The sequence below is a fragment of the Rhinolophus ferrumequinum genome, chromosome 22 (genome assembly GCF_004115265.2).
Source record: "Rhinolophus ferrumequinum isolate MPI-CBG mRhiFer1 chromosome 22, mRhiFer1_v1.p, whole genome shotgun sequence".
NCBI classification, from domain to species: domain Eukaryota; kingdom Metazoa; phylum Chordata; class Mammalia; order Chiroptera; family Rhinolophidae; genus Rhinolophus; species Rhinolophus ferrumequinum.
In genome coordinates, this window is record NC_046305.1 from 34,719,777 (window position 1) to 34,742,348 (window position 22,572).

The following is a 22,572-nucleotide window of genomic DNA, read 5'->3' on the forward strand; positions in this document are numbered from 1 at the left end:
GGTTGCCTTTTCATTTTGTCATGGTTACCTTTGCTGTGCAGAAGCTTTTTAGCTTGATATAATCCCACTTATTTGTTTCTTCTTTGATGTCTGCTCCAAAAAATCATTGCCAAGACCAATGTCAATGAATGTAACTTTACATTTTCGTCCAGGAATTTTACTGTTTCAGGTCTTACCTTCAAGTCTTTAATCCATTTTGAGTTGATTTTTGTGTGTGGTATAAGGTAGGGGTCCAGTTTCATTCTTTTGCACGTGGTTTCCAGTGTTCCCGATACCGTTTATTGAAGAGACTATCCCTTTCCGGTTGTATTTCCTTGGCTCCTTTGTCAAAAATTAATAGACCATATACAAGGTCAGACAATTAAGTTCGCGAACTCATCCTAGAAAAAGTGCTCCATACCTCATTGCTGAATATCACTACGGTCACCTTAGAAGCACTCCCTTTGGGAAGCTATGCACTGACCCCAGCACCTAGTCCACCCTTCAAAGCAATTTTGGAACTCTTTTTGTGGCATGGCTATCAGACCTGTTGCCGTATTACCCTTGATGTCCTGAACGTCATCAAAATGTCTTCCTTTCAATATTTCCTTTATCTTCAGGTAAAGAAAGCAATCATTGGGGGCCAGTACAGTTATTTGTTTACTGGCTAAAAACTCCCTCATAGACAGTGCCACGTGAGTTGGTGCATTGTCGTGATGCAAGAGCCACGCATTGTTGGCAAAAAGTTCAGGTCGTCTAACTTTTTCACATAGCCTTTTGAGCACTTCCAAATAGTAAACTTGGTTAACTGGTTGTCCAGTTGGTACGAATTCATAATGAATAATCCCTCTGATATCAAAAAAGGTTAACAACAGTGTTGCAACAAGTTCTTGAACTTAATTGTCTGACCTCATATGCATGAGTATAAAGGTTTATTATGATGTCATGTCCCACTGTTCCTGAAGTCTGCTTGTCTACATCATCCTGGGAATAATATAGTCACAGTAATAACATAGTCACAATAATAATTATTATTCTCTAATTCTCTGCCTCATATTCTCCTATTTTGTGCTACTTCAAAGCATTAGAGAAAATATGGTTATTCTGTGCATAACAAACTGAAATTACGTTTGAATCAGAGGCTGGGAGGTTAATAAGAATTTGCTTATTAAGTAGTACAGATTAGAGATTACTGAAATTTCAAAGTGATGGCAGTAGAGATTTGAAAGGAGTTGCTAAAATGTTCGGGGAAAACCAGCATTTTCTTTTGAAAGCTAAGGAAGGACAGAGTTTCAGGATAAATAAAATAAACAGAAGTGAATTGCTTCAGAGGCAACATACAAGGAATGGACCTACTTAACCTGGCAATTAGGAAGTCAGTGCTAATTGGAATATGTAGTTTTACTTATATCTCAATGGCCAAAATTTACTACAACTCAATGGCTAGTTACATATCATAACTAGCTTCAAGGAAAACTGGAGAATTTAATATTTATTTGTATACAGCTTCTGAGTAAAATCAGTGTTCCATTACTAAGAAAAAGGAAAAACTAGATATGGGATGCATAACTAGTAGCATGAGCAATGAGTCAGAACCTTGGGTAGACAGTCTAAAAATTCCATTTCTCATCATCGTGAGTCCACTGCAATGAATTGCAGACTAAGTATCATGAGATGTCATCAAGCCTGATCTCAGACTTCACACCTGTCCAGAGCCACTTTTGAAGAACTTATAGATTGTTTCTCCATTGTTTGTTCTTCTAAATTATCATTGCAGTAATTTAATTTTGCTTTTGGAAATTCTTTATTATAAAATAGGATATTCCTTAGAGTAACATCACAGTAACTCTCATTTTTTCGTTTCCACCTTCCTCTCTCCCTCTTTATTTTCTTCCTTTCTTACACTCATTCCTTGGTGTTTCATGTTCCTATATATTTTTGTTATATTGGAATACCTCCCACATTAAGGAATTCAGATTCTAACATTTCAAGAAAGGGACAATTATACTAAAATCAATATTTTTTGGAGGCAAAACTTTTTGTTTAATTATTATATCAAAGAGCTCAAGATGGCTTGATGGTATAATTTACATTTTTCAGTGAACTTTAAAGGGCTAAAATGAAAAATGAAAGCCAAAGAACTATAATTATCCACTTCTAAACTTTAAGATCAAAAATACATAATAGCTGCATTTTCTTTTTTCACAAAGGTCTTACGCTGATCCTTTTTCTCTAACATATAAGATTAGTTGAGTGCTCCTTTAGAGATATGTGATGAACATCATGAAGACTTTCATTTAGGGGGTCAGTATTTTTCCTTCTAAGGCAAGGCTGCAAATACTAGACATTTTTTTGCTAAGTAATTCCTTTCAGAGAAAAAAGTTCACAAAACTCTGCTCTAACAAGTGAATTAAAATCTTTTCATCTGAGAAGCATAAAGTATTTTATATTCATAACATAGACTCCTAAAAGCTGTAAGTGACTATGGAGATAACCTAACTTAGTCAGTCCCTGAGTTTACAAAGAAATTGTGAGCCCTTACTCAGAACTAGAGTCACAACGTGTGACCTATGAAGTCACACTGGATCCTGTGCTTAGAAGGGTCCACCACTTGTTTAATTCTTTGCTGTCACTATCTTGGAAGTCTATACTTTTTGAACAAGGGGCCTCAGATTTTCATTTTGCACTGGGCCCCACAAATTACATAGTGGGTCCTGGTCTCAGTTATTTGAAAAGAGAGTCAGAATTAGAGTTGTTCATCTCTTCTCTCCCTACTCTCATCTCCTTAGCCAAATACTGTTTTAAGTGAATCTTCTTTCTTCTTTTCAATAACTTCCTTCCCAATATACAGTGTCTTGTTACCTTTACTGAACATAATATACAAACACTGAATGCCACCTACCTTAGTTACATCAAGTAAGTGACTGGCTAGTGGGAGGAAAGAGGTGGGAAGTTTCTTTACTTATAATTCTCTGGCTGTATACAGGAGCACTCTGTTATGGTACGTTTGGTTCTTATTCATCAGCACAAGTTCAGTGCAAAATACTCATCCAAAAAACAAAACCAAAAAATGCTTCTAAAATAGAGAAACTTGATTTCTATGTAAAATTAAATTTAAAACCTTAGTATTATAATTTTTAAAGCAATTTTTACTTATCATCTTGATGTACCTGTATGAGGCAGGGAAGGAGAAGCTTAATTAGAAATGAAAAGTCTCTAGTATCTGAGAAATACATATTTATAGATTTACATATTATATATTATATGTATGACATATAACAATTTAGGGAGGGATAATGCCTAATTTGTTTTTTTCTGATATAAATTTTCCCTCCTTCCCACTTTGTATTGATGACTTTCTACATTTACTTTCTGAGTGATGCTTCTCTTCTTTAGCTGCTTTCTATCCATTTGAGTCAGTTACAGCCTAACCATTATTAAGCTGAAGAGTTTTCTAAGGAAACATTTCCCGAATCTCCTAAACAGAACCCTTTCCTCAGAAGGAAGAAAAATGTGTCAAGTTGTCCTGCTCTGAGATGAGGAGAGCACCGACCACCCTACTCCTGAAATGGTTCAGAGACTCCAGGGCATTCTGTGCTCACTTTTTACATTGTTGTCTGGCAGGTAAGCCTCAGTTTCAGCACAGGGGCCAGCTTGGGCTGCTAAGTCAGTGGAAGTTTTCAAGATTTGCCTCATAAAGTAAAAAATTTCTCAAAAAATATTCTCACATATTTGTGTCACTCAAGAAATAAAGGCCCCTGTTTGTTTTCCCCTTTAAACTTAGAGAAATTATTTCCTTCTAAGGCCTGGTAAACCTAGGTATTAATTTGTTTGACAATCCCTGAAGAGACCGGTCAACAAATGTATCACTATTCATTAATTATTGACCACCTAGTATGCTGAATATGATCTAAAACCTCAGGAGTACTTAACATCTAGTTAGGCAGATAAGAGAAGCAGTCACTCTCTTAACTAATGGTTAAGAGTGAGGGCTATGAGGTTAAGATCTAGATTTGAATCAATCATTTATCTGTGGGACCTTGGGCATATTTACTAATTTTTCTGAGTGTCAGCATTTTTTAGTTTTGTCTTTTTTTTCTTTTCTATAAAAATAATATATCAGTTTACTAGGGCAGTGATAACAAAATACAACAGACTGGATAGATTAAACAACAGAAATTTATTTTCTCACAAGTCTGGAGGCTACATTGTTCTCTGAGAACAATGGGGAAACCAGTATGGCTGGAGCACAGTGAGTGAAAGAGGGGAGAAGTGCTGGGGCTGAGATTGGACAGGTCATAGGTGGCTGACCATGGGGGGCTTGAAAAGCCAAAGTAAGCACTTGAGGTTTTATTGTTCGATAAAAGGTGAATCATTGGAGAGTTCTAAGCAGAGAAGAGATATGTTCTCACTCATTTTTTAGAGAGGTGCCCTATGAGACAACTTCTGTAGTATATTGAGAGGTGATGGTGGCATGGTGGCGTATTGAGAAGTGGACAAGTGCTGCATAAAACTGATATATCCTCTGCCTCCCTATACTAATTATGTTAAATTATTTTATTTTTAAATTGAAAGTTGAAACGATGTTTTAAAATTTGCTTTTTCTTAAAATTATCATAAAAGCACATTATTATGTATTTATGGATTTGCAAAGCTTAATGTACATGAAGCAGCCTGGAGTATCAAGACTACTCCAAACATTGTAGCTATTATTGTTGTTTAAAATATGCATTAATCTCCATGTTCCAGTTTCTGATTTTTGTAGTTTTATTCAATAATAAGTATCTTTTTAGTATCTATTTATACCAGGCACTCCCATCAGTGATGAAGTTGATGATGAAAAAGATAAATATTATCTCTGATCATAAACATTCACCAGTCTACACATTTCTACAAAGTATGGACACAGGAATGTTAACACTGAAATACCACTTACAGGAAAACTTACACTTTAGCTCATTAAAATATGAGAATTTTAAATGAAAATGTTATATAGGGTTTTGCATTTTTGGTTTGTGTTTACATTACATTCAGAAAGATTTACTCCATTTTAAAGCTTGCTATTAGACACTATTATAATATTTAGTCTAGAGCAAATATGACTATATGCTATGTAACATTCAGTGTCCTCCTTTTAGGATAAAGTGGTCTTCTTGATGGGGTTAATTGTACAATACAGAAATGTTATTAATAATCAGATAGAGAAAGAAACTTTATCACAGATTTGGCAAAGTTAATGTATTCCTTTTAGCTTTCAGAAATTGTGCATAAAAGTAGATAACAAAGAGTCTAATGTATAATCTTGTTGTGAGTGGGTGGTTATACATTGAGATATCTGACACCCAGTTGTTAGAAGATCGGAAAAATGCAGAGCCCAACTAAAAGACTAATTGTGTTTTGTGTCACGTATAACACAGGAGTGAAAGAGAGGCACACTGTGCGGGAAAAACACTCTTTTTGAAGACAGAGAGCCATTTAATTTGCAGCATGTCCAAACAAATCTCAGAGAAAAGAATAAATCTGTTCCATCTTCCCTACCTTCATTCATTAATTTAATAATTCACTCATCAAAAGATCTTTAAAAATAAATAAGAGAAAAATAAAATACTATTTCAACATACATTTCTCCGGTTCTAGTACAAGGAGCAAAGAGACACCTAACATTTAATTGATTCAGTCATTCTCAAACTTTTAGCTCTTACTAACTCATTCTCCCTGTTTCAACTGCTACACTGATCATTTAAGAGCTGTTATCAACTGGGCACATGGCTCCCACTCCTTTGAATCCAGCTTGTCTGAAGAAAAACAAAAGGGCTGTAACGAGTGACGAAGAGGTGGAGAAAGCCAGTTCACCAGTTCCAGATACTTACGGGTCACTGCTATCATCAGCACACTGGCTTTGAAGCACCACTGGTGGTACATTTTCAAGCCCGTAACTCTTTGAGAAGCCTGGGGATAAATCTGAAAGAGAACTCGAGTCACACTGTAGTATTAATTCTCATAAAATGTTTTTACATTTGATGTGTGAAAACATGGTTGCCTCAACAACTGTGTAAGCTACAAAAATATTATTTCCATTGTGAACCTTGAGTAGAATAAAGGGCTACCAGATCAGAGTGCTCTTCCAGGAAAAACAAACATAAGGAATGGGCACTTCTATTTGATTATATAGTAACAATGGATATTTTTTGACAGGTACTGTCTCAAGTACTTTACAGGTGATTGGTCTTTATTTGATATCATGCGACCAAAACAATTGTTACATTTTTTTTCAGATAAAGAAAAGTAAGGCTTGGAGAAGTGAAACCGCTTATACAATCTCACACAATAGTCAGTGTGACTCACAACAAACTGTGCTCTTAACCATGACCTTAAACTGCCCTTTCTATCTCAGAACATCAGGAGGTTGTTTTAAGCATAAGCCACTTAGTTTGTCCCTGAAGCACTAGATCTCCAGTGGTAGAGAGCAGTGGAGTTCTCCCCACAAAGTCTCAGGACAGGGAAAGTGTCAACCCCACAATGTAGAGGAAGAGGCCTTGCTGTCAGCCACAGCCAGTGTCTTTCACCTTTAAAAATCATGTTGAACAGCCAAAGGAGGAAATAACAGTGTCCACAAATTTGATGACCTAACAGATAAGACAGAGCTAACAATACGTCTGCTTAGATGGGCTTTTATCTCATCTCTGTGTGAAGTCAATTGACTTTCTGGAATACCTGCAAAATTATGGGGTGTATTAGCTGGCTGTTAAAGTATTTCTAGCTCTAAAATTATGTGTCTATGAGACATCACATTTCAATTTCAGTGTAGTTTACCTTATCACGGGCCCCATCTTAGACTATTATTTCCTTTCTAATGGTCAGTTCAGCCTGTATTGTTTCTTTCTTAACCAAAACATGCAGAGTTAGGAGAGAAACTAGAATAGTGAAGTTGCAACTGTCAATGCCATTTTAAACTATAATATTTCAAAGAAACTCGGCTGTTCTTCCAAGTTAATCTTTGTCAATCTCTTAATCCACAAAATTACATTCTAAGCAAAAACTTCAATTCTTGCCATTAGGAAGAAGTTTTAAGCAAGCCTGTTGGTACTGTAATGCTTACTGACATTTTAATAACAATAAGTGCTATATATACTTTGTGAATCCAGCATGAAAGTCCTAATCTATTTATTGAATGTCAATTGAGGTTTCTATTTCAGCTTTGCAGTGGTCATTGGGTAAATATTAGGTCAGTTTCTTACTAGTGTATGTTTAATTTAGTAAATATGAGTGTTGTGTTTTTGATGCAAATGGGATTATTCTAAATTCTATTTGTGATTTACTCACTCTGTACTATTGTGCAAACAAGGCATACCATAGAATATTTGCAGTCATGACTGTCTTTCCTCATATAACAAAGACAAATAGATCTAAGGAGTTTTAATACTGTTGTAACTTCCAAGTCCCTTGGTAAAAACATTAGAGAAAATGAAAGGATTCACAAATGTTTTCTTAGTGCACTTCAGAACCCATAGTACACAAGACAAGACTATTATTCCCAGATTGTTTTATGGCTCCATTTACAATCAGTAGAACCATTTTTTATTGACTCAGTGAGTCAGTTCAGTAAAACAACCTGTCAGTTTCATATTATATAAGGGTCCAATTGATTTAACTGAATTGCTAGGGAATTTGAAACAACCAACCAATCAACTCAGGCAAAGCAGTTAAAGTGATTTTACCTGTAGGTACAATCTAAGCGATTGATTTGTAGTCCCATAAATTGTTATGTTTTATGCATACAATGATTATGTTTCCTTTATTATAAAATATTTCTATTGTTTTATTATATTGTTACCTGTCTATTCTTCTAAAATTAAGTTTACATAGAAACATCCTGAATTTTCAAAAAAGAAAAATATAAAATTATAAATTTTTAGACTAATCTCTATGGACTATTGAGAAGAGCTTTAAGTTGGCCGTGAAAAACAAAATTAACATGTGGCAATTTAACAACTATGGCTTCTGAAGAATAGTATGAAAATGTTATTTTAAGAGTAAATTAAAAAAATAAAGTGCAAAATATTTACTGAAAGCAATGCCCATTAAACAACAACAACAATTTGTGTCAAAGACTTTTCCTCTCTGTATAGGTTATTTCACAGAATAATGTTTGAGTCTCCATGATTGTATGGACATTATAGTTGCTTATTCACTCCTCAGAATGCTGAAGCTACTTATATGTTGTCTTTTATTAGAAGAATGAATATACTTAGGGATATCCACTTCCAACTAAGGTGGAGAAACTGGGAAAAGAATTACTGCCAAACCTGAAAAAAAAAGCAAATTAATCTTTGTTGAAGTCTCTTAATCCACAAAATAACCTTCTAAGCCAAAACTTCAATTCTTGCTATTAAGAAGTTTTAAGCAGGCATATTGGTACTGTAATGCTTGCTGACATTTCAATGACAAGAAGTGTCATGATATACTTTGTAAATCCAGCATAAATATAGTAATTATTTATTGAATATCATTTGAGGTTGCTACAAAATATAGGAATCAACAGTTACCAAGACACTGCCATCAGCTAACATAGGACAGTGGTCTCCAAAAGGTAGGGGAGGGGAATGTTGTATACCTTATGATTTCCCTAGCTTACTGCCTTGAGAGGGTTTCCAGGCCGTAGAGTATGGAGGCAGAACTCAAGGAGAGTAGGGCCAACACCCTGAGCTAAAGGGACAGAGCTGAGAGTTTGAAGGAAAAAGATGTGTAGTTTACCTCTCCAGAGTGCCGGAGAAGAGAACACTGCACAGAAGAACAGTCCCCTTTATCTTTTTAGCAGAGTGCTGATGACGGGATGGGTGTGAGGAAACTAATCAAGACCAGGGAAAGACCTACCTAAATGGATTGAAGATGACAGTGCCTGGCAGTGACTCAGGGCTAAAAATAGCCTCTTTTCTCACCAGCCAGACTGGAAAATGTCATGATTTACAGGGCATCAGGTGAAGTTCACTGAAGTGTCTTCATCAATAGTAGAAAATAATTAGTCTTAACTACTTCTCCAGCCTTGCCTAACAAATCTTAAAAGCAAAATCTAACAATATCCAAGTAAATTAACTGTGATGCAGGGCAAAGCTCAAGAATATTTATGACAATACAAAAATATCCAGCATCTAACAGAGCAAAGTTCACAATGTCTGGGATTCAATAAAAAATGGTCAAACAGGCAATGTAGCAGAAAAATATAACTCATAATGAAGGGGGGAAATCAATCAACTGAAAGCCAGAGTTGACACAGATATTAAAAATTTGCAAATAAAAGCATTAAAATAGTTACCATAACTATACGTTCAACAATTAAACATTGACATGGAACATATTAAATAAAAGGCAAAAATTGCATTTCCATAAATGCAAACTAAAATGTTTGACATGACTGAATGGAATTAAGGACAAATGCAACATTGCAGATGTAAAAATTAGGAAGCAAAAAGCATTGGGAATAGAAACTACTAAGTTGAATCATGGAGGTAGGAGAATTTTCTAAAAATGAACAGAGCTTTAGTGAGATATGGTACAATTTCAAGTGGCTAATATACTTGTAATTGCAGTGCCCAAAGCAAGGAGATAGGGACAGAACAAAAAAATTGAAGAAATAAAGGCTGAAATTTTTTCCAAATTTAATGAAATCTATGAATCCCCACAAATCCAAGAATCTTGATGAATCAGACAAAACAAGAAGAACTACAAGTTGCATCATGATCCCATTTTCAAAAATTAGTGATAAAGAAAAAGTTCTTAAAAGTATGCATATAAAGAGCTTATATCACGTATACCCAGAATGTATAGAAACTTTTCAAAGCTCAACAACAAAACAAAACCCTTAATTTAAGAAAGAAATGGACAAGTTTTTGAGTAGACCAAAAGAGATATACTACTGTAGAAAGTAAGCAAATTTAACACTATACAACACCATTCATCACTAAAGATGTGCAAGTTAAAACCATAATGAGATACCACTGAACATCAATTAGAATGGCTAAAATTAAAAACACTGAGATGCTTCTAGTCAAGAGGGCAGAGTAGGTAAACATTGTACTATCCTCCTCTTAGGACCACATCAAAATTACAGCTAAACTACAGAACAACCATCATTGAGCATCACCTAAAGTCTAGCTGAGCAGAAGTCCTACAACTAAGGACATACAGAAGAAGTCACGTCAAGACTGGTAGGAAGTGGGAGACTCAGAATGGGCTGGCCCCACACCCACATGTGGTGGTTAAAAACTGGGAGGTATATCTCAGTTGCAGAGGTTCCCCCTGAGGAATAAGCGGACCCAGCCCCACACCAGGCTCCCCAGCCCAGGGTTCCAGTGATAGTGAGTGGAATCTTCACAATTTTTCGCTGTGAAAGCTTGCAGAGAATGTGGCTGAATGAGAAGGAGGGCAGCTGGAGTCCAAGGCATTCCTCTTCAAGGGTCCGTGAATGGACTTAACTCATTGATGGACTCACTCATTCTGAGTTCTAGTGCTAGGGCAGAGGCTTGAAAGGTGCCAGGGAGGAACTGAGTTGTCTGGCTTCAGGGCAAGGGCTGGAGGGGCAGCTTTCTCCCAGACAAAAGTACTGGCAGAAGCCATTGTTCTTTTGTTGAGACCTCCCCAAAACCAGCCTGCACTCCCAGGTGGCCACCATATCTGAGTGTCCATCAACCTGGCTAACACTGTTTGCCACACCCTGCTGATTCCCTGAGACTTCACCCCGCCCAACCTTTGGACCCACCCAAGCTGGTTCCAGTGGCTTTTTTATACAAATAACCTGTCTTGGCTTATGCTGCAGACTTTCCTAAAATCTGTGAAAGGTTTACAAAACTCAAATAAGCAGCATCTGACCTCTATGTGCCCCATACCTCTTGTTAAGCAGCTCTAAGCCAGCACTAGCAGCAGTGGGCCTCAGTTTGCTGCTTGGCCTCTCACAGGCAACTCCAAGCCCAGCACAAGTGGCAACCATCTGCAGATCATTTGTAGCTCATACCAAGTGGCCTCATGCAGGGCACAGACAGTGGCTGATCTTGGCCTATACCACAGCTCCTCCCAAGAGGCCCAAGAACCAACAAATCTGATGGCCAGGTTCAGACCACACCAGAGCACCATCCAACCACCTCCACAAACAACACACCCAAAGGGCAGACTGAGCAGGCACCAGAGACCAGCTAAAGTCAATCCTGCTCTGTAGGGTTAGCCCCTGCACAACAGCTTCTCTAGTGTTGTCACAACCAGTCCTCACAACCTATCAGCCTGCGGGCCAATCCCACCCATTGATGTGCAAACAGAAACTAAGTTTCAGCTACAACATGAGGGCAAACACAACCCACTCAAGGGACATACCTGGAGCACCCAGCTCAGGTGACTAGTGAGACTGAGCCTCTGGGCCACACAGGATACCTACTACATAATACCAGGAGACATAGCAGCTCTACTTAATACATAGAAACAAACACAGGGAGGCAGCCAAAATAGTGAGACAAAGAAACATGTTCCAAATGAAAGAACAGAACAAAGCTCCAGAACAAAATAAACAAAATGGACACAAGCAACCTACCAGATGAAGAGTTCCAAACACTGGTTATAAAGATGCTCAATGATTTGAGAGAGAACTTCAACAAAGACATAGAAAACATAAAAATGGAGATAGAAAATATAAAAAAGAACCAGTCAGAAAGGAAGAATACAATAACTGAAATGAAGAATATATTAGAGGGAATCAACACATTAGATGAAGCAGAGGATTGAATCAGCAATTTGGAAGAAAAGGTAGCAGAAAACAATCAGAACAGCAAAAGGAAAAAAGAATAAAAAAAAAAAAAAAATGAGGATAGTTTAAGGGGCCTGTGGGACAACATGAAGTGTACTAGCATTTGAGTCATAGGGGTATCAAAGGAGAAGAGACAGAGCAAGGAATTGAAAGCCTATTTGAAGTAATAATGACAGAAAACTTCCCTAATGTGGTGAAAGAAATAGACATTTAAACCCAGAAATCACAGAGAGTCCCAAACAGGATGAACCCAAAGAGGTTCACACCAAGACACATAATTAAAATGCCAAAGATCAAAGAAAAACAGAGTCTTAAAAGCAGCAAGAGAAAAAGCAGTTAGTTGCCTACAAGGGAGTTCCTATGAAACTGTCAGCTGTTTCCTCAACAGAAGCTTTGCAGGCCAGAAGTGATTGGCAGGAAATATTCAATATTATTAAAAGTAAGGACCTACAATCAAGATTACTCAGCAAAGCTATCATTTAGACTCAAAGGACAGGTAAACAGCTTTGCAGACAGAAAAATGCTAAAAAAGTTCATAACCACTTAATCAGTATTACAAAAAATGTTAAAGGGACTTCTTTAAGAAGAAGAAAATAATATCAAAAATATGAATAATAAAATGGCAATAACTACATATCTATCAACAATTACTTTCAATGTAAGTGGATTAAATGCTCCAACTAAAAGACATAGAGTGGCTGCTGAATGAATAAGTATAAAAGACCTTTACGTATGCTGTGTACAAGAGATTCACTTCAGATCAAAAGACCCACAGACTGAAATTAGAGGGATGGAAAAAGATATTTCATGAAAATAGAAACAAACAAAAATCTGGGGTAGCGATACTTACGCCAGACAAAATAGACTTTAAAGCAAACATTGCAACAAGATGCAAAGAAGGACCCAGTAATTCCACTGCTGGGTATTTATCTGAAGAAACCCAAAACACTACTTCAAAGGGACATGTGCATCCATCAATTCATTGCAGCAATATTTGCAATAGCCAAGACATGGAGGCAACCTGGGTGTTTATCAATAGATGAATGGATAACGAAGAGGTAATATATATATATATATATATATATATATATAATTCATATTATATATATTATATTTATATATATTATAAATATATGTATATATTATATACATATAAATATATAATATATATATATTTTATATAATATAATATATATTATATATACATATATATATTATATATATATATAATGGAATATTACTCAGCCACAAAAAAAGAATGAAATTTTGCCATCCCATCTGCAACAACATGGATGGACGTAGAAGGTATGGTGCTGAGTGGAGTAAGTCAAGTAGAGAAAGACAAATGCCATCTGTTTCCACTTATATGTGGTATCCAAAGAACAAAATAAATGAATAAACAAAACAGAATTATACTCATAGGTACAGAAAACATTTTGACGGTTGCCAGATGAGATGAAGCATTGAGGGGAATGGGTGAAAAAGGGGAAGGGATTAAGAAGTACAAATTGGTAGTTACAAAATAGTCGTGGGGATGTAAAGTATAGCATAAGGAACATAGTCAATAATATTGTAATAACTACGTAGTCAGATGGATACTAGATTTATTGGGGTGATTACTCATAAATTATATATAAATGTGAAATCACTATGTCATAAACCTGAAACTAATATAATATTGTATGTCAATGTAATTGAAAAATAAAAAATAATTATTTTAAAAATGATTAAAAAATAAAAAGACAGAGCATCCCAAATGCTGGCAGGGATATGGAGTAGCTAGAACCCTCATGTATTGCTGATGAGAATATGAAGTGTTACAGCCACTCTTCGAAAAGAGTTCAGCAGTTTCTTAAAAAGAGACACATACCCCTACCATATAATCTAGCCATTGTACTTTTAGGTATTTACTCAAGAGAAATAAAAGTCTATGTCCATGCAAAGACATGTATAGGACTGTTCAAAGGAGCTTTATATTTAATTGCCAAAATCTCTAAACAAATCAAACAGGTAAATCAAACAAATCAAACTGTTGTATGTTATGCATGTATGTAATCTAATTTTATGTATAGATTTTTTATATAACAAATATTTATAATAAAAATATAAATTTATACATGCATGTAATGTAATTATTCTATGCAAAAATTCATATAACAGAATACTGTTCGGCAACAAAAATGATGGACTCTTGTTACATTCTATAGTATGAATTAATCACATAATATTGCTGCGTGAACAAAGCAAGTAAAAATAGCATACTCAACATAACTCTATTAATATCACATTCCAGGAAGTGCAAACCAATCCATAGTGACAGATTAGCCTATAACCTATAATGACAAACTAATTTGGGGTCAGGGTTTATGGGTGAAGTGAGGAGAAGTGAGAGAGAGGATTTACAAAAAGGTACAAGGAAATCACTGGGAGTGATGGATATGTTCATTACCTTGCTTGTATTGTTTCCTGTGTGTACACATACATCAGAACTCATCCAGTTGTATACTTTAAATATGTAGTGTTGGTTGTATGTTAATTTTACAACAATGAAGCTGTTAAAAAATGTGTACACTTAGGAGTACATAGTTTTTTCTATGTACTCACCAACCTTGTTGACACTCTAACTTGGAGTGTGCTCTCTTGGCAGGTGAATGTGCAGTTTTACAATGGCAAAATAAAAAATAGGTATTTTCCTTTGACGTCACTATTATTATATTCTACAATACAAAGTATTGACTGAATGTCTTTCTATGTACATGTTTTAATCATTTTGGAAACGCTCTGCAATGGAATGTTTCTGTTGGGGCTTTCATTTTCCTCATAACTAAATATGTGGCCCCTCCTGGTCTTGGCCCTGAAAGCCAACAGAAGAAAAGCCCAGTCTGTGATGACTCAGCAACTGGTGTTTCATTGTGCAACTAACTCTTCAGCGCTGGAATCGTTTAATCCATGTGACTCACCAAAGAAATTATTCTTAAGTTTGGGAAATTTAAATCATTTTTGTGGAAAAAACACTTTTTCTCATCAAAAAAGCAATTCATATTTCTTATAGAAAAATTTATAGAATACAAAAAAGATGTTTATAAGTATAATTATCTATTTTATAACTATTATTAATATTCAGCATAATTTACCTGTATTTGTCTATGAAAATCATATTTACATGTTACAATACTATATAAAATCATGTATTTTGATTTTTTCACTTGATATTAAAGAAGTCATTTTTATACTAAACATTGATTATAATGACTGTCATAAATTTAGTCATTTAGACATACCATAGTTTATCACCCGTCTCTTGTTGTTAGACATTTATGTAGTTTTAAATGGCTTACTATTATAAATAATATTGCAGCATTCACCTTTTGCATAAAACTGGTTTCTTGGAGAAGTTTTTCAAAATTGGTATTATTTAATTAAGGATATCTATAACCTAAAAATTTGTCTTTCTATTTCAAGAATTCATTATTACTTACTGAGCACTTACTATGCAAGATACTGTATCGTAAAAGATAAGGACCCGAATGCAGCCTTAGAGGCTAAAGGAGGGAGAAATGGCCATAGCAGGATCAGAGTAATAGGTTCAAATTTGAGTTTAAAAATTCTTAAGCAGTATTTTAAAATATGCAGTATTTTAATATGGAATTGGGAGGAGAAGAATGGGTGGAGTTGAGTTGTGCTGTATGTGTTCTGTAAGAATTGTTCCATGCTGTGGGTTTGCGTGCTTTCTCAACAGTCCTCCATAGTAGCCAGCCTAATTTAAACCACACACTCACATGCTAAATAATAACCATCCTTTGGAATGGCTGGGGAAGAAATTATTAAATGTCTACTTCACTGATTTTAATGATGCTTGCTGAGATGAACCTAGGTTGACAATTTGAGTTACTTCCTTAATGTTTGTATGCAAAGAAAGTCTCCATACATAAAAAATAAATAAATAAATAAATAAAATGTCATAATATAAAATAGTGTTAGAATTTTTATTTTTAAAATAAGTACAGAAATTTTCTTCACAAAGTTCAGATTTTATTTAAAAAAATTTTGTGGGAAAATGTGCTGTTGGAAATATTAGTGTTGATAGGTAGGGAAATTGGAACCACTTAGTAAAAGATTAAAGTGAGAGCAAAAGAGTGATCAGAAGCAAATTAAAACCCTGGCTGAACAAACACATTATGGGTAACAATTTTATATTGATATCAGTGAAAAGACAAAACTTACATTGAGCCCTCTTTGGTTCACTATTGTGAACTGTTAAAAAATGTTTACAAAATGGATCACTCACTTTGAAAAACTCAGAGAATTAGGATAACACTGTGGATTTAGTGAAATAAAGTATGATTATTTAGAGAAGGGCACGATGGAGCTTAGAAATAAGTACTGGAGCTTATTCCACACTGGAATTATCTGGACCCAGAGACATAAGACCACTTATTCAGAATGAAGTGTTAAAAATGCAGCAGGAAACTACTAAGGGGTCATTAATATCATTAGTCTTTTCAAAGCAGCTGTGAATAGGACAGAAAAGGATTAGTGAACACAAACCACTCATGTTGCCAGTTCCTCCCCATGTGCCCTGAGAGACATTTTTAATCATTTGTAACTCTCTTTCCCATTAGGCCCCAACACACGCTTGGAATCTTTCTTAATATAACACCGTGTTATGTGTGTTTCATACCAACAATGGACTCTAAAGATGTTTAACATGATTTCCAAATCTGAGATAATATTGATATTTCAGTTTCCCCATCACCTGCTTAGTTAATAGAACTGTGGTAAAGAATCTGTCAAACTAACCAGATTGAGCCCAGGATGGAGTCGCTCATAGTAGGCCCCACATCAGCAAACCAAAATTAAAGTTTTATTCTTGGCTTTCCCAGGAAAGAAAGGCCTAGGTCAATCAGCGCTTGCTTGCTTGCTTGGCACAAGTTACCTGACCCGGCTCCAGAACATCCCTTTGCTCCGTAAAAGGAGAGTAATTCTGCTTTAACCCATCAGAAAACTCCATTATAACTTCCTTATCCCTGCTCACTTTGGTCTACAAAAGTCTCTTACTTTGTACAGCTCTTCAGAACTTTCTTCTCTCTGCTAGAGTGGATGCTGCCTGACTCATGAATCGCTGAATAAAAACCTACTAGATGAGTAAATTCTCTCTGGAAAATTTTCTTTTACAATTACATAAAATAATTCATGTTAAAGCACATTGTCCATAAAACTCTGGAAACTATTAAATGCAATGATGTCTATGATTATAAAAGTGTAGCTCATGCACAAACAGGTTAAAGTTCTTTAGCTGCAGCCTAGAAGTCCTTACTGAATGCAGATTTTTTTTTGTTAAAGTCATATTAGACTCTATTGTCTGGATGTCTCCCATTAGACTGTGTGCTTCCTGGGGACAGGGCAGGTATCTTTCCTTCTTGTATTTCTGGCACTCAGTGTAATGTCAGGAACATACAATATACCCCGTACTTGCTGAACTGGAATCAGAGTTAAAATCTGGGTAATTCATTATTTTTTAAACTCGTACTTCACTTTTATCACAATCTCCATTGAGGCCAGTAATTCAGACTTTTACCTTCCATCTACATTAGGCATTTCCCAGGCACTGTGAATTTGGATGTAATATAGTTTAGTTTAGATGTTTTTGTCCAATTCTGTAGTTATGTTTATAAATCAACATGAGATATTCTTCTAAATTATGTAATAATGTTCCTGCATTTCACTGAAGGTGGCTCCCAAGAGAAAACTATTAATCCAAGCACATATATGTTTACTTTTTGAGATTCCAGAACCTAAAATAGTGGTAGAATTTTTTATTTTATCTCTGTGTTCAGTCTTGCTACCAACTGCCAACTGATTTTGAGATTTCAAAGGAAAATCTTTTCACATGTGCATTTTTGAGCATCATACACTTTATTTCCTAAGAATTTAGATTCAACATGCTCTGCTCTGACGCAGGGTGTTGAGTTTATAGAAATATTGAGACAGCAGTGCATCAGCAAATTTGTATTGGGAGAAGAGATGAATATTTCAAGCTCATATTCATACTGCCTTGGGAGGAATTTGTAATCTGGATCCCACAGCTGTTGCTAAGTGAACCAGTGGGGTCGTTTTTTCTCCTCTGGCTAAGCCAGTAGGGGGTTCCCAATGCCTGTCTCTACTGCAAGATGCTGTCTGCATTTTTATTACTTTCTGTAACCTTAACAACTGTGTTTGGAAATGCATGATTTTTTTTTAAATCCCCGTATAAATTATGTATGTCTCTATTGACTGGTAATTATGCTCATTCACAGGTTCTGTGTTAGGGAGAAAACAAAGAGCATTTGGTTGGGGCTAAATTCCTAAAATATTTTTCCAGATAGGGAATTAAATGGAGAAGCTAATTTATCTGAATATTCTAAGAGAGGGGTTTTGGAATGACGTCATAAAATCTGGTGTGCATGGGTGGGGGTGTGCTGAGATGACTGGGCCTGGGGAGCTCCTGAGTGCTAGGACGGGATCATGCATTTTATCTGCCTCTCTCTCTGTAGCATTGTGCTGCTTCAACAACTGACTCTAAATCTGAAGCCTCTGAGACTGTGATAATATAAGGCTGTCAGCCAGGGGAGAGCAGAGGCACCACGTTTTAAGAGAGTGAATTTTCTAAAAGTAGACAAACAGGGAGGTGCAGGCAGTTGGTGCCAAATTTGCTATGACACTATGCACCTCAGAGCAAAACAGTGCTTTGCACATAGTAGGTTCTTAGTAAATATTAATCAGTCTTACAGTATACTCTGTATGCTTTGGGGAATTCTTTGGATCTGTTCAATAATTGTACTTTTGGAGGAAAAAATACATAAACACTTGCTGCTTTTGTTTTCATATAACTTGCTTTAGGAAGAAAAAAAATGTTTTCAAGATCTGCTCCTGGAACTGACGTTCTCATTTTTAGAGTCTCTCACCTCAATCTAAGAGGAGGCATTAAGTCCTTCGGGCCACACTGTTCCAATCCTTGACTCACTTGATCCCTAAAGTTGATTTCTTGTTTTTAAAGTGTATATTACATCATCTGTCCATGTGAATAATGGCACGAGAATGAACTCATGGTTAAAAATTACTTGCAATTTGGAAAGGTTGGTTTCTATAGTTTTTAAGTGCACAGTACCAAGTTGAGTCATTTTTTTAAAAAAATTCAACAGCGCTATGATTTCTTCACTGGGCTTTGAATGAGTCTTATGAAGAGGGTTTTCAAGTTCTGGACGGGGGAGCAAGGCAGTCATCACTGACTTCATAAGTATGGGTATATATTATTGTATCACCAACACTGTGTTAAATTCAACACTAAGTTGGCTCAGAAGATAACCAACAATGTGAATGCAATTCTTTTTTTTTAAATTTTTTTATTGGGGAATATTGGGCAACAGTGTGTTTCTCCAGGGCCCATCAGCTCCAAGTCATTGTCCTTCAATCTAGTTGTGGAGGGCGCAGCTCAGCTCCAAGTCCAGTCACCATTTTTCAATCTTAGTTGCAGGGGGCGCAGCCCACCATCCCATGTGGGAATTGAACCAGCAACCTTGTTGTTGAGAGCTCGCACTCTAACCAACTGAGCCATCCGGCTGCCCCTCTGGCAGCTCAGTGGCAGCTCGTTGTCTTCAATCTAGTAGTGGAAGGTGCAGCTCGCTGTGCCATGTGGGAATCAAACCAGCAACCCTGTTGTCCAGAGCTTGCACTCTAACCAACAGCCATCAAGCCACCCCCTGAATGCAATTCTAGTGGCTCATATTCTGACATCTTGTCTAGGAGAATCTCAGCTATATTCTCCTGCAGAAACAAGTTTGAAACAGGGCTGTAGTGCAGCCTTAATTGTTGGGCAGATGGACCAGCCACAAGCGTATGTTCCCCTGCTTGATGTCCTGTTCCAGAAAAGGGTGCAATCAGTCCTTGCTGTTTTTGACTGATGTTTAAGATTATGTCCTTGTAAACAGGTCTAAAAATAGCCACTTTTCAAAGACTGTAAATTCCCATAATTAGTGTATGCCTTAAAAATTAACCCTCAAAAGAATCAGGGTTGGAGGATGAAGTAGCTTTCAGTTTTGGATTACTAGGTGGATGGCTGTAGCACTCAGTTCTTAAAAGGAGGAAGCCGGTCATTAGAGGGGATGCATCTAAATGCTATGTGACAGAAATGAAAGGAAAATGGAGTTTCCTCGGCGCTGGAGAACTGTGTAATTAGCAGAGATAACAAGCATTGATATTTATTGTAGTGGAACACAAGAAGAAACTGAAAAACAACTCCTGGTGTCTCTGCTCCACATCTGCTGAACTAATTTGGGGTTAATTTTATCATTTTAATTTGTGTGATGCTCTTCCCGAATTGCTAACGGACCCTAATGTATACCAGATGTCAGACATTTAATGAGGCCTCAGGATGGCTTTGACTGCAGGTGTTTAATGGCTGCCAGGAGTTTGGACAAAGCCACAAGCTGATGTTTCCTGGTTGGCATTGACTGACAGTACTACTTAAACCCTTCGGTAAATGTTAGTGGCCACTCTGGCCACTAGGAGGAGCTGTTAGGCTACTCCATCCACTCAGCTCTTCTTTACCCAAGACTGGTCCTAAAGACTTCAAGTACTAGGGTACTAAGGAGTTAGTATTATGAATGATGGAATTAAAGCTCTCACCCAGAGATATGACGACTTGAAGTAATGTAAAGTGACTAAGAATGTGTGGTTCCCAGAGTCTAGGATTTCAACCCTGGCAAATACTGATTTTCTCTGTCTGTTTCCTCAACTTTATTATAAGGATAATATGAATACTTACTCCTTAGATTTGTTGTAAGCAAGAAATACAATACTCCAAAGAAAACATTTAGCTTAATGTCTTGTACAGTGTTACTACTTCTCCATAAATGTTATTTATTTTTGATATTATTATCCAATCCCTTGGGTATTCACTTTTTCTTGGGAATCCTCTTCTGTGGAGCTTTTGGCTTCCAGCTAATTGCAGACCGCCTGATGATGTGGTTAGTAGGATCCTTGTCCCTTTGATACTTTCATTTCAAACTCTGGCTGCCAATCTCCCAGCCCCTTACTTCCCCTCACCTGCACCCCCCTCATGCAGCTCAGGACTAAGAACTCTGCCAGACAAATGGGTTTCTTTGGCAGCATCCTGCATAGCTGAGGAAGCCAGGTATTTACACACAGGCTCTCACTTTCCCTTGCAGGAGAAATCATGGGCCTGAGACTGCTTTCTTGGCCCTAGGCTGTGTAGCCTTGGGAGAGTGGTGATGTGAGTAAATCAAACCATTCTTCTTGACCTTCTCCCATGTGTCCCATCTCAGGTTATTTTGCTCCCATTGGTGTGCTAGAACTTCTCTGCTGGATGGCTGCCGAAAGGCTCTCTTTCTGCGGGTGATTGTCTAAGACAGTGTTTTCCAGGGACTCCGAGACTATGGTCCACAGGACATGAGGGTGGTCCTTAGGCCACTTCAGGGTCCACAGCTGGGACTGAAGTCTGTACGCCTATCACCAGATGCCAGGGTGGGCAAAAATCCTCCCAGTTCCCTTGATACAGATCCTACAAAGGCAATTTTGTCCATGGACAGAGGCCAGACTGGTGTTGCTGAGGGGGGCTGTTGTGAGGGGCATCTTGTTTGGCCATCTTGCTGATATCACTCTCATGATCTTTAAATGAATAAAACAATAATACCAATTAGGGTTTCCAGGCGGGAATTCACACCCATTCTCAGGAATTTTTTTCACTTTCCCATTCCCGAATGCCAAGATATAAACTGTTTTCTGTTCTCCATGATGAATCGTTTCCACAAAGTGATGTTCAATACTACCAACAACCTGGGTTCAAGGAGCCGATTTTCCCAATTTCCCAACCAACTTTTCTCGGTGTTTGGGAATGGAAAAGCAAAAAAAAATCCTGAGAACGGGCTGGAATTCCCACCCGGAAACCCTAGCAATAAATAGGAAAAATGTCTAAGAGATACACTGTGAGTAGTACATTTATTTCCCATTGTGGGTATTACTGGCTTCAAGGAGCCAATTTTCCCGATTTCCCAACCAACTTTTCTCCGGATTTGGGAATGGGAAAGCGAAGGAAATGCCTGAGAACAGGCTGAAATTCCTGCCTGGAAACCCTAGTACCAATCACATATTGTTGCCAAGATTATAAACGTGTGGATTCATATAACTGTGTTTAGCATAGTATCTGGTACATGGTAAGCACTAAATAAATGTTTGCTAATGTTATTATTCTTTAAGTCCCAAAGCTTATTGACTTTAAAAAAATTTTTCTTTCTATCCTTTTTATTATGTTTTGTTTTCAACGTTTTCTATTCAGGCATCACTGGTCACAGGAGATTTTTTTTTATCGTACAAGTGGATCTTCCCATGAAGGTCCTTCCCCTGAACTCATACTCCACCCATTTATAACTTTGATTCTGATGATAAGTCTGCTTCAGTCATTTATAGACTTTTGGTTCAAAATGTATGGTCTTCATTCTTGGTCTTGGGTGCCTCATTCTTCTGCTAAATATACCTGGATTTGAAGACCAGCTAGATGTGATATTTTGAGAAACAACCTTTTTTAGCATTAATTTTCTAATCCTTAAAATGGGAATAAAAATATCTAAGTCATGGCATTGTGTTTTAAAATAAACTTAGGCAGATGAAGCCCACTACATGGCACATAGTTGACTCTCAATAAATGAGCCAATATATGGTGACAGAAGGAGACTCGACTTTGGGTGGTGAACATACATTGCAATATATAGGTGATGAAGTATAGAATTGAACACTTGAAACCTGTATAA